A 13,906-nucleotide genomic window follows, 5' to 3' on the forward strand; every position below is an offset into this window, starting at 1 on the left:
TCATATGAATCTGTGTTAATTCTTTCTCCAGTCTTGGTATGAGTCACATATGAAGTTCAGCCATTGACATCCTACAGCCAGAGGACCACGGCTATTTATCATGTCAATGTTCATAAGGCATACATGTGCACGGGGTCACAAAGACATGTGCACATTGAGAAAAAGTGTTTCAATCAAGGTGTTTTTGATGATTTCTGTATTTCTTGTGCCAGTCTATCATGAAACTACTTGCCTAACACAAAGTATCAAACCCAAGCCCAGATGTTTCCTCCTTCTATTTAAGTTAGTGTAGGAAGCTTTCTTTTGTATCTGTACATCTTACTCAGATTCTTCTGTTCAATTCTACAGGTTTAAATATATTTAAATTTTCATGCAGACCTATGATTGCTTATTGACACATGGACTAAAGGCATCTTCTGCCAGGAAATTGCATTATATTTTTATTCACGATGAAATGAATGTATCTTTTATTCCAATATAGATGTAATATATCTCATTAGTTAGATAGGTAAGTAAGTGTATGATAGATCAATAGGCAGTACATAGATGATGGTAGATGGTAGATACATAGGTAGATATATAATAGATAGATGATAGATAGATAGATAGATAGATAGATGATAGGTAGGTAGATAGATAGATAGATAGATAGATAGATAGATAGATGAAAGATAGATAGATAGAAAGAAAGAAGATTAATATGCACAGGAAAATACTGCCATACGAAATGCAAAATAACAGTTATAATTTGATATCATAGGCATTAGTGCCCAGTAAACAGCCTTGATAATCTGTATATTTTTTATCCTGGCTCCTATGTCATGCTTCACTAAGCTATAAAGCTGAGAAATAAAAAAAAAGAGAGAGAAATCATGGCACATCTATTTCGATACACTATTTCTATCACTTTCTGTTGAGTTCCTCATTCTTTGGGGAAAGTGCCTCAACTCTGTAAGTCTAACAGTCAATAGGTCTGACTATCAAATAAAGCTTACCAAGTAAAAGGTGTCTAGAGGGAAGCATCTTAGCGCCAGAAGAATACACTATCACAGTTCAGATCTTTGCTTGAAGTGTTTTCCCCTCTCACTTAAGAGAAGCCATATAACTGGATCAGTGCCCTGAAGGCCTTTCACATTGCAAAGTTCAACAAGGACACAGGAGGTGTGGGGTCCTGAGGAAAGCAAGGCATGGTAATTAGGATGGGGAAGCAGTGTGCTGCTGCTGCAGGGAGCCATGGCACTTCCCCTTTCACCCCATGGAGCACACTACTCTATGGAGGAAGGGGAAACTGACCTCTATGGCTTATCGTAGAGAATAGAATGTGTTGAGTATCCCCCAGGCCTTACTAGAAATATAGCGCTGGGTTTCTGCTTTTGGTTTCTTTTGAAACTCATGAACCTGTAGCATTTCTCTGACAGTCTGGCGGTTGCTGGAAACCCTCCTGAACTCAATCACAGTTGAAGATATTTGACAGTTAGTTTAATTACATCATAAAAATATTCAATTATAAAATAACAGTTGATTTATATCTGTCTCTTGGGTCTGAAATATATACTATATTGGCTTCCTCGGGTTTTCATTTCCTAATAAAGGAGAAAGTGGAGAACTCCCATTTACAGGCTCCGAGAATCCAGCATTATCTAGCAGCAGTAGCAACATTAACATCAGAGTGCACTGTAGAAACAATGCTGTGGAAGTTTCTCAGTCTTAGGATGCTTTGCTCTGTCCCTCCTGCTATCTTTCTGCTTCTGGGAGTCTTTCTGTCCCTTATAAAGCCAGGAAAATGAGGAATGAATCTTATAATTGATATGTAGGTCTCACTTCCTAAACTATAGTCTGTTCTAGGGCACAGGGCATACCTACTTACGTGTAGATCAATTCCACCTAGCACAGTAAACAATGATGTGATGGTCTCACTTCCTAAACTATCGGCTGTTCTAGGGCACAGGGCACACCTACTTATATGTAGATCAATTCTACTTAGCAAAATAAACAAAAACATGGGGAGCAATAAGCAAAACTGCAATTTTAAAAAATTAAATTAAACATGGTTTCCATAGCCTGCTTTGAAACTGCTTCACAGGGACAATTTAAGGTAAACTTAACATTGATAGTACCAGCTTTGAACCAGCATTTACGAGATGGATAGTGTTCTGCTGGGAGTGGAAATGCCCACCAGAATTCTTCCGTCACTGCAAGGGCTGTCTCAGGATACTTGAGGGGTGCAGGTATAGTAGGCTTTTACTTGTTTAAAACTGGGAAAATAATGTTGGCTTCTAGGTCAATTCCAGTTTTATTCCTCCAAGTTATGTGTCCAAAACACATGGACCTAGCGACAGGGTCATACCTACAGGTACTGGGAGGATCCCTGAAACAAACAGACTGGACTGTAGTTAAGAGGAATTTCTCTTGGACTCCAATGACCAACACTTCAAGGCAGATTTCACATGTCTGCTAGTTGGTCTTTTATAAAATACTCTATGGCTCTCTAGAGTTGCCTTTTCAAATGACATAGCTGTAACCTCATTTAAATTATGCGTACATATACATGATATCTATCTATCTATCTATGTGAATATATAATATGTGCATTTAAAAAGAAACCCAAAATAACATGAAAACTACCTAAGAAAAAAAGTAATCAGTGAATTTACCTAGCTGTGAAGCCTATGAACCACAATTAGTACCACAACAGAAATCTTCAATTATGAGATAATGAGACTTAAGTCTGGAAAGTAACGAATAGCAGTCTAATTTAATTAAAGGACTACTCAATAGGAGGGAATCTAACTACTTCCAGCTGCTAAGGTCATGAACTTCAGAGGAGAACGTACTGCTGTCACTTTCTAAACCAATATAAGTACCAACTCCATTCCAAAAACTTCTCCTTATCCTACAGATAAATGTAAATGTAACTCTTATATCTGATCAAAAGAGCTTCCTTCTGCAGCACATGAATGCTCTTACAGAAATCCACACTGAAGAAACTAACTAGTGTGGTGCTCAAACTAAATGTACACATACAATGCAACTCCTAATACTAAGGCTCAGGAACCATCACAGAAAACATGAGGAAAGATCGTAAGAGCTTTAGATGATAGATGATAGTTTAAGAGATGATAGTTATTGCTGGCTTCTCTATATTACAGTGAAACTCCATCTATTAAATCTCAAAAATATGCTTGCCTAACCAGGACACATATAATGACAGCCCCAAGTGATAGATCACTGAGAATAAGGAAAATCTCACAGATCTCCAATTAACAGTTGCTGGGAGAGTATGGCTCACTCTCCTCCAGGTACAGGGCCCCAATGGGTCATCTAATCCCCAGGGATCAGCCTTAAACACATTTACATATGAGCAAAACTCCATGGACTCAGAAGGTTTGATGCACATACATGTAAAAATTATAATTTGTAGCACGAATTCTAATTGTTCTTAAAAAAAAATCCGGAGTCAGGTTTTAGGGGGTGAAAGCTGACAGATCAGAGAAGCAGAGCAGTAAGCCACTGAACTTAAGTAACAAGTAAACACTCTATCAATGTTCAGATCAAAGGGGCAATCCTGTCCTCAGATTGGTTCTTCAGACTGCAATGAACTCCGTCTCTTCTGGCCTTATATTCCTCTCTTGCCCAGCCATATCCCTTCCTGTCTCCACTTCCTTAGATCTGGGATTAAAGGCATAGGACTCCCAAGTACTGGGATTAAAGGCATGTGCCACCACTGCCTGGCCTTTAGTATTTTAGCTCTGCACTCTGATCTTCAGACAAGCTTTACTTGTTAAAATACAAACTAAATATCACTACAATAACTAAACAAGAAGATGCCATGAACTTGAGAGGTATTAATTTTAAAAAAATGGTTTATTAAAGTAAAGCTTATCATTCATTTGTAAAGTCATGACAGTATACAAAAATAGGTCTGATGCCCTCCATAATTCATGAACAAACGTTTCCTGAATTTTCATCCTTACCAGTGTGTTCTGCTGCTGCAGCTCTGTCAAGCAGGCTATGCACATCCTTGTCATTGGAAAAACACACAAATGTCTGCCCCTATGTTAATCTTCCACTGAAACACCATTCCAGAGTGCAAGTAAAAGACTCTTTCAAACTCATGGGTACCCATGTTCTCTTAGGACCCACGTAAAGAATTAAGTTCAAACCACCTCTACAGGCACATGAGAGGTTTCACGTTATGTTGGATTCTGAAGAAAGGAAGGGCTTCCTAATATAGAGACAAAGGTCACAGCATAGGAACCATAAGGAAGACGCTCATGAATAAACCAATGCACAGCACACTTAGAAGTAAAGGATACATTACAATTTGGGGTTTGTATCTTCTGTGGGAAAAGAACTGAGGTTTGGAAGAATAGTTTCATGCAAGACTAGCCCTCTTTCACTTCCTTGGGTTTACAGAGGTTAATCATGTCAAGGTCTTTGTGGTTCCTTCCTTCTGCTTGGTCTTGGCTTTATTTTCTGAGTACATTTTTGACAGCTTCCAGACACAAATTACTTGCCCTCCTCAGAGATCCTTCCATCCCTAGCACTGAAGCCTCCCTGTGCCTGTCTTTGTATAATATTGTTTTAATTGATGCCGTCAGATGACTACACAGCATTTTATGTTTGCAAATGGCTGTCATCCATGTACTCTTTCCAGCCACCGCTATTCATCACTGTTTTCACATGTGAGGTAATTCCTGACAGGCAGCTGCCATGTAGCCACATGACTGAGATAATCTACTATCCTCTAGTGGCTGAATGGGACTATTTAGAATTTCATGACCTATTGGAGCACACAGGTATACAATAGTACCTCAAAGAAATTACACTTGTGGCAAAATGCATAGTCTAGCATGTAGTCTAAATCAGAGAAGAGCGATCTTGAGGTGAAAAGGCTAAAATGAATGGTATCTCCTCATTTTCCTGCATGGTGTGGATGAAGTTGTTGAGATACTTGATTCTTATGCAATACAACAGCAATATAAAGCAGAACAAGGTTTTAAGCTACAGTGTCTACTGTTTTGTAACAGTTTCAATGTCACACACACTCACATTTCCAAAGCAGTGTTAGGTGTTCTTGTAAATTTTAACAAACCTTTTCCCTTTCGTCATGGTGGTTTAAGGCTATCAACTCATCCCCATGAAATGAGCCAACTATTAAGTAAAGCACCTGAGCCCTTTAACCTACACAACACGCAGAGCCTTGGGACTCAGTATTTGCTATATTTATTGTAGCCAAACCTAAAAATAAAAAGTGGTGCAGGCTATTTTAAAACTTCCGTCCTTTAGGTGGTTTGCCCATGTACTCCAGAAACCTAATGAAGGATAATAATAATGATTAGGATAATGATAATCACATCAAAATCATGGAAGTATGTTTAAAAGGCTTAAAATGAGGTTCCTGCTGAGATGATAAAAAGGGTTTTCTGAGGCCAAGTAGAGAGCTGAAATTCTACATGGTCCAATTAACTTCACACAGAGATAAGAAAGAAAGAAGGAAAAAAGACTCATGCAAGTCCCTATGCTTTATTCTTAACTGTGTACCAACCACAACAAATCAGTGATGTAATTATTGAGCAGCTAATGTGTTAGTTGTTGATGGCTCTAAACTATTTGCAAACACACACCATGGCCAACAGTAACCAGATAATGGAGCATGCATAAGTCAGTGAAACTGCCAGGAGGTGTGGGCAGACACCAGAATAAGCCATGGAGACAATCACCACTTTCCTTTCAGTATTCAAGAGCTGAGTACTTGTTACAAATATTCACTTGTTTATTTTTAATTTGTGTGTGTGTGTGTGTGTGTGTGTGTGTGTAAGCCCATGTGAGTCTGTATACACCATACTTATGCAGGGACCTTAGAAAGCAGTGAAGGCATTGAATACCCTGGAATGGGGACTAGAATAACTCCCACAAAGACCCAACTTCGTGGAACTAGCTCCTCCCAATAATGCCACAAACTAGATACATGGACCTTTAGGGCACATTTCATATCCCCAAAACAACAACGACATGGACAACAATGTGTATAAAACTATTTCCTGCTAACTAACAAGTAGATCATGAAGTTATTTGCTTTTTTTAAACAGTAAAGACTTTAGAAATTACATAAAAATTAATTTATAACATAAGAAATTACTTAAGTGATGTGGGATTCCCCTTCTCTATGCTGTGACTATCATTGGTTAATAAGGAACTGCTTTGGGCCTTTATCAGAGCTATGGGAGAACAGAGCTAGGCAGGAAAACTAAGTGGAATGCTGGGAGGAAGGAGGCAGAGTCAGAGAGAAGCCATGTAGCCCTGCCAGAGACAGATAGTGGACCTTTCTGGTAGGCCATGAACCTTGTGGTAAAATATAAAAAAAATGGAGATAGGTTAATTCTAGATATAAGAGCTATCAACAATATACTTAAATAATTGGGCAAGTGGTAATTTAAATAATATAGTTTCTGTGAGATTATTTCAGGGCTAAGCAGCCAGGAACAAACAAGTGGCCTCCTTTTACAATTAAGTGAGAGGCAAAGTTTTATAGTTTTCACCTCAAAAGTGATGTGAATTTAAATATTACAAGCAAAAGATTATAAATGAAGAAGTAGCTAATATTTGAAAGTAGGAGTGATAGGATTAGATGTATGTGTGAGTTTAGTGATATAATAGAGACCCAAAGAAGGCATTTTTACATTAAATATCTTACATCCTTTCAAATATGTGCATTGGGTATCTCATATTTATTAATATTTTCTATGGATAATGGATAATATTTTTGAAGTTTGGTAGTGAAACACAAGTAATAATATATTGTTGAAACAAATTTGAAACAAAAAGACATTTTAGTGGTGTAGGAAGTCCTGTCTATGTGTTGCTTTTATTGGTTGAAAAAGAAACTGCCTTGGCCTTTTGATAGGGCAGCACTTAGGTAGGGAGAGTAGACAGAACTGAATTCTGGGAAGAAGGGGAGATGGAGAGCCGCCATGGAGCTGCCAGGTCAGACATGCTGAATCTTCCCTGGTAAGCAATGACCTTGTGGTGAACACAGATTATTAGAAATGGGTTAAATCAAGATGTGAGAGTTAGCCAATAAGAGGCTAGAATTTACGGACCAGGCTGTGTTTAAATGAATACAGTTTTGTATGATTATTTTGGGTATAAGCTAGTGGGGCAGCTGGGACGACAAGCAACCCACTCATTCATGTTACATTTTAGTACTAACTTCAAGAGGGCTAAATACAGTTATCTAAAAGTTCCATGTTGCTTTATTTCTCTATTCTGTCAGAATTGTACAGCACAGGCCATCTCATGGGCCAGACTCGGGGAATAAGTCTAGCATCACCTCCCATTATTATTGCCAACTCCATCGTAAGTGGGAAAAAGTGAGATAGTTTTCTGCTGGTGGAGCTGCTCATCACAGGGCGGAACATTCATGGACACAGGCCTTTGGAGCACAGGACAACGTATCACTGGTATGTTAGTGGTTGCTCAGAGAATGGACAGTCATTCATGCTTGAAGAAGGGGATACATGGAATTGATGAACACTAAAAGCTTTACAATCACTGAAAGGATTGCAAGGATTCTAAAAATCAAGAGATATTTGTAACATGGAGAGAGGGCCTGCTTTTGGTCCCAGCCGCCCTGCTTATACCCAAAATAATCACACAGAAATTGTATTAATTAAATCACTGCCTGTCCCATTATGTCTAGCCTCATATTGGATAACTCTCACATCTTGATTCAACCCATTTCTGATAATCTGTATAACACCATGAGGTTGTGGCTTATGGGGAAAGATTCAGCATGTCTGACCTGGGAGCGCCATGGCGGCTCTCCGTCTCCCCTTCTTTCCAGCATTCAGTTATGTCTACTCTGCCTACCTAAGTGCTACCCTATCAAAAGGCCAAGGCAGCTTCTTTATTCAACCAATGAAAGCAACACATAGACAGAAGAACCTCCTACACCAGATATTGAAGCTTATTTGGGGGGTTAATCCTTATCAAATCTCTCAGGGTCAAGCTAAGATTCACTATATCATTCAAAAATCTGACTCCTAAGATCTGAGAGTGAATAAATTAACTTGTGTACATTACCTCTACATGTTCTTTATTCTTTTGGATGAAGAAGCAGAAAGGAAAAAGAGGTGATCTCCATAAGGTTTTTGGATTTTACAAATGCGGTTTTAAAAATTCGATAGGCAAAAACAATGATATCAACATGCATTTCAGAATCACAAACAAACAACAAACAAATAAAACAAACAACAACAGCTACAAAAAACTGAGGTAGAACAACCTGACAAAGCAGCATTCAGGAACAGGTGACACCACTCAGGAAGGGTGAGCATCCAAGAGGATGCTGACATTCCAAACCATGAGATAAAGTTACTAAAGGTCCCTGAACCCTGGACTCATCCACACCCTGACCTGTTTATCTGGTAAGGGCACTCTCTTCCTATCTTTTTGAAATTCCTAAATGGTTCACTAGCAAGGATAATTGTGGAAAATTGAGTTTAATTAAATTTAGATTTTAATACAAAAAGTGAATGTTATTGCTCTAAAGCCCCATGGCCTGGGGGAATATGGTATCATCATTCCATTGCCTTTGAAGGAAGAGGAAGTTACACTGCTGAGGTGTTTTGGGGAGTTAATTCCATTTTGAAGGGAGAAACACCATAATTTCACAAGATTATTACAGAATCAACAGTGACTTATCCAAAAAACAACTGTTCCCAAAGCTCTACATTTGGGTTCCCCATAAGTTCTAACTTTGGGTCTGTCTAAGAATTTGTCAGCTGTACATTGGATGTACAATGCTTGTGACTTCAACAAAGAGATCTGATACTCTGCATAAGGTAGAATTGCTCTTTACAGGTAGCCTAGCACAGCTCACTAAATTCCAAAAAGATACTTGCAAGATTGTCATTTACTTTGAACATGCCAGTGGTTCCCACTCTTAGAATTACAACAGAGAGTTTGCTGAGCAAGTTTTTGCTTGTACCAGAACATTTTGTGGTATTAAATCTTGTCATGGGTCAGGGGTAGAGGCTCATAGTTCTGGACAGGCTGAACCCTATTGAAAGTGATGTTTCTCAGTACACTCCAGTACTGCTGCAATTGTCAGCAACATTCTACTGCTATTTCCACTACCTCAGCTTTTACAGCATCATAAATTGCATTCATTTTCTGAGCAAACTTCTTTGATGACACACATTTCCTAAGGCTGATTAGAGCACTTCTTTTTCCTGTCTCTTGGTATCTTTCTTTCTCTAAGCAACATATCCAAAATAACCACAAGGAAAATAAGACTGACACTTGCTCTGCCCTCCTAAATTGCCTGATCTGCTCTTTTGTCATCTAATTCCTGTTGTTTTATATGTTTTCATTGGAATGAATTTTGCAGGTTTTATATCTGTGTTTAAATTTCCTTCTTTATATCAACTCTTAGTAATGTGGTACTTCAAAGGCAGTTTTTAACAAGCTGTTTACAAATTTCTCATGCTTTTTTGTGAAACTTTAAAGTTTTCTTTAGTATCATTGGCTTGACACCTAAACAGGACAGTGATTTCTTTCACAGTATTCTACAGTAGCATAGTGCACTGAGGCCACTGTAGGATGTTACAGAAAATATAGCTGAGTTGAAGTCTGACAGCTGCTATCCTATCATTAAAGAATTCCTATTTATTCCTGTGGAAATTTTAAATATTATGGATCCAAGTGATCTTTGCTTTCATAAATTAAAACCTTCAATGTCAAAGACATTTATTCTATTTTCCCTCAATCTTCCTCAATTTGTTTAGAAGACATTTTTCTTAAACTGGTATTTTAGTTCTTTGACCTTTTCTTCAGTGACTATAAGTTCTGATCTGCTTTCATCATTTATCAATAAATTTATACACTAACATTTAACTCTGGAGCTACATTATTTCCACCCCAGCCCCCAACACTATACTAATAATAATCAACCCCCAAATGGTGTCCCTAACCCTGAGAACAAACTTTGTTTGTGGAGGGGACATCGTCTTTTAGAGTTGCTTTCAGCTTTCATGGGGGTGATGTTTTGTCTATGGAATCCTATAAAAGTGATATGAGGTTAAATTTTAATATTGTTGTTTTATATAATTGCAAAGGATCTCTGAGTAGTCATTTCATTTTTTAAGTTCTTATTTGGAGTTCTGGCCAGAATGCTGTAAGAAGGTGAACCATTTCAACAGCTGGTACCCAAAAACCAGTCTCACAGTAGCATTACTAGCATCATGACATCATATCAACTAGGCAGAGACATTGCTGTGGGGCCCAATCTTCTTTTTGGATCTCTGCAGAAAAATCTACTGTTCATTGTTGAAAACTTAAACACTATTCATATAAACTTATTTTCAATGAAAGATACAATATAAACAAAATGAGCAGAGAGAAAAGTGAAGTATTTCCTTAAGATCTATATTCTTTCATACCAGATGGCTCCTGACATGAGGCAGAACTTCTGAATTTTTTTAACAACATGTTTGAATTTAGAGGAGGACACAGCCATTGTCCAACTCCAAAGCCATCTCTTCACGTTAATTAGGAATGTTTATATGTCCAGATAATCAAATTTTACCCTGCAGATGATGTAGCATCATAAGTCAATTTCTCTTGGCTTGTCGATCCTCTCTGGATAGCTATCTTTTCATCTTTAGGCATCTAGATCTTCATGGACAATTAGTACATTCTAGCCTTAGGGTCTGACACTCCTACTTGTACAACCTTAGTTAATCTTTGTAAGAAGTCACTAAAGGGTTCTCTCTGGCCCAGTTTACCCCTAATATATGACTCAATCTTTTTTCCTGGTCCCTACATCCTGTCCCAAGCATTTAAAGCTGCTGTGCTACATAGAGACAAGGTGCATTCATCATAGTGACCCTGTTCCTGAGGATCAGAATAGTGACTTACACCAAGAATTTGATCTTGGGAATTCTGAAATCCTTTTGCTTTCCCCTATTGCTCTAAAATTGTTTCCTCTTCTCTCCAACAACACTTCCAAAGCAGCTGAGGTGCATTTTCTATGATCACTGAGATTAATTGAAGCCAATTGTGTGGGGTGGGGTTGCCTTAGTGCTTAGAGCCCATGTTTTCACCATTTATCTGACAAATGGTGAATGTTAGCCCATAAAAAATTATAGCTTGTTTTATTTCTTTTAGATCAATCATACATATTGGTTCCTACACATATCCTTTGATTACCTTAGGGTACTTTGTGCCAGATGGTCTTTCTGTGGAAATTACTGAATATGCAGTTGAAACTCTGTGTAAGTTATCATGGGGTCTGGCACATACTGATGAGGCTAAATCCTCTCCTCTACCTTTTGTCCCTGCTCATCAATTTCAATAAATTCCTTAATCTTTTCGATCCTTTTTACTACTGCCTTTTTAAAAGTCTGAATCTCCTGTCCAGTGTTCTGTTCTAATGTCCTCACTGAGGATTCCAAGGTATGAAACTTGTCTAGTAAAGATAATGCTTCTTCCTTTGACATAATTTTGACTGTGTGTATATTACCTTCCTGGAGAGATATCTTAATCATTAATCTATCATAACTTTTGAACAGATTCCGATAGCTAAATTCAACAGCACAAATTCCTTCAGATAATTTTGTCAAATTGTTGCTATCCCTGCTATCCCTCTTCATAGTATTGAACCATTTTTAATGAGATAATATTGAAAACAAAACTAATTCCTAGAATCAAATAAGGGGAAGTAGAAGAAAAATCACATAAGTCTTTCAGAATACCTTCCATAGTATAAGCAAAATAATTATTGAATTCCTCGATGTTATCAGTTATTTTTTGTAGTTTATGAGAGCTTATCTCTCTTAAGGCAATTGCAATGAATTGGAGTAGGTGTAATAATTGTTATCAGCCAGTAGGTGTTGCAGTTGGAGGCATGTGGCCGAGAGATGCTAGCAGCAATGAACAGCATGTGTTGCTTACTTAGGTACTGAAAATATGCTTTGTTTAACAAATTAAGAGCATTTATTAAGGTGATCAAATGATTCTGAGAGTTGGGGCCCAGGAAAAGAGAAAAACCAAAGTTTACCATCAATGCAAGTTGTAGACTATGTAAACCGTGGGAATCACAGGCAGCAGAGTGTGGGCCCATGTGTAATGACTAGAGATGCAGTGTGTGGGTTGTGAGCCAGGGAGTGCTAAGAAGTAGCCTGTTGTCTGAGTGCTGGCTAGAGCTGCAGGCGGGAGAGTCAGTGCCCAGTGCACCACATGGTAGGTGATCTCAAAAAGTGTGGACTGAGCCGGGCGGTGGTGGCGCACGCCTTTAATCCCAGCACTTGGGAGGCAGAGGCAGGCGGATCTTTGTGAGTTCGAGACCAGCCTGGTCTACAAGAGCTAGTTCCAGGACAGGCTCCAAAAAAAAAAAAAAAAAAAAAAAAAAAAAAAAAAGTGTGGACTTTTTCCCACGTCCGGGCACCAGATGATGGCAGAAGTTACAAAGTAATCCCACACTATTTCATATTTACATATAATAAAGGGCTATTTATTTAGGGAAGCCTCAGAGATCACTGTCCTACATCACAGTCCTCTGCAATAATGGAAAACAGGAACTGAGTCTAGCAGCCAGAAACAAGAGCAGGAAGTAAGATAGCAAGTGCATGCTTTACAGCTTCATTTATAGTATAAGAAACCACACCCAAGAGGGCTGGTATGTTAAAGGCTATTGGCCAAAGGAGCTCCCACAGCAAAAGAAGGATATTCTGAAGAAGTGATTGTATGAACAGACTAGGTGGGAGGGGTGGTCAGATGATGAAAAGAGAAAGCAGTATTGGGTTTATTTGTGTTGTTTACTTGTGTTAGAAAGCATAGGTATTAATCTTTAGCTTGTTTTATATCTATGTAACCATAACTCAAATGCAGTTACTAACTAGTTCTATCAATTCCCAGAGAATTCTAACCCTCCCATCTAGTTCATACCCCCAGAAAGTTGCATTACCAACATAGCATCATGGTCTTTTTTGGGCTTTTGAAGAAGCATAATAGCCATCTTAAGAAAAAATATAGTGAGACAAAAGGAAATATCAGAAAAAAAAACTTTTTAAAAATTGGATGTTCTCATAAGGATTTGTTTTCAAACACAATGAAATTTGATGTATATTCCAAATGAACCAGATATAAAGAATGGTAAGCCCCATCCTTCTCTGTACCTATCTCTCTACTTCTGTCTCTATCTCTATCTGTCTTTCTGTCTCTCTCTCTCCACACACACACACACACACACACACACACACACACTACATAATTCTAGATAAAATATTGGAAATAAATATGCACTCTTAATCTTTAATAGGACCTGGGCAGGACAACCTGAGAAAACTGAAAAGGCTTTTTCAATCAAGAAATTTAGGAAAAACATAGTTGTCAGTGATTTGTGAAGATGAGGCTGAAAGTCTGAGAGAGAAAAATGTTTTAATGAGCTGTAACAGCACCAGCTAAGAGTAGTTACTGAGGAAGAAAGTCACTGCCACAATGATGACTCAGTGTGTGTATACTTCCTGAGTGAAATATTGATTCCACTTTTTTAGAAAGTTTCAACCTTATGAAAATGTTGCCGCCCCATGCTCTCATGGATTCTGCTACTATATGATAACAAAGTAAATGCATATAGTAAAATAGCGTGTTAATGTTTAACAATGTTCTTTAATCCTTGAATCTAACTTTCTCCCCACTAAAGCACACCCATTAGAAATCAAAATGGACTCTCCTAAATACAGATTTACCTTTCCATTGTGGGGTTGTTTTTATTCCATTTATTTTATTATCCTGAGAATTTCATGTGTAAGTACTATATTTACATGATTTTCACTTCACCTTCTCTCACCTCCTACTCTTTCAATTTCCCTGCATCACTCTTTCATATTTATAACTCTTT

The sequence above is a fragment of the Alexandromys fortis genome, unplaced genomic scaffold, assembly GCF_014885135.2.
Source record: "Alexandromys fortis isolate MF-2015 unplaced genomic scaffold, M_Fortis_MF-2015_v1.1 scaffold_38, whole genome shotgun sequence".
Taxonomy (NCBI): Eukaryota; Metazoa; Chordata; class Mammalia; order Rodentia; family Cricetidae; genus Alexandromys; species Alexandromys fortis.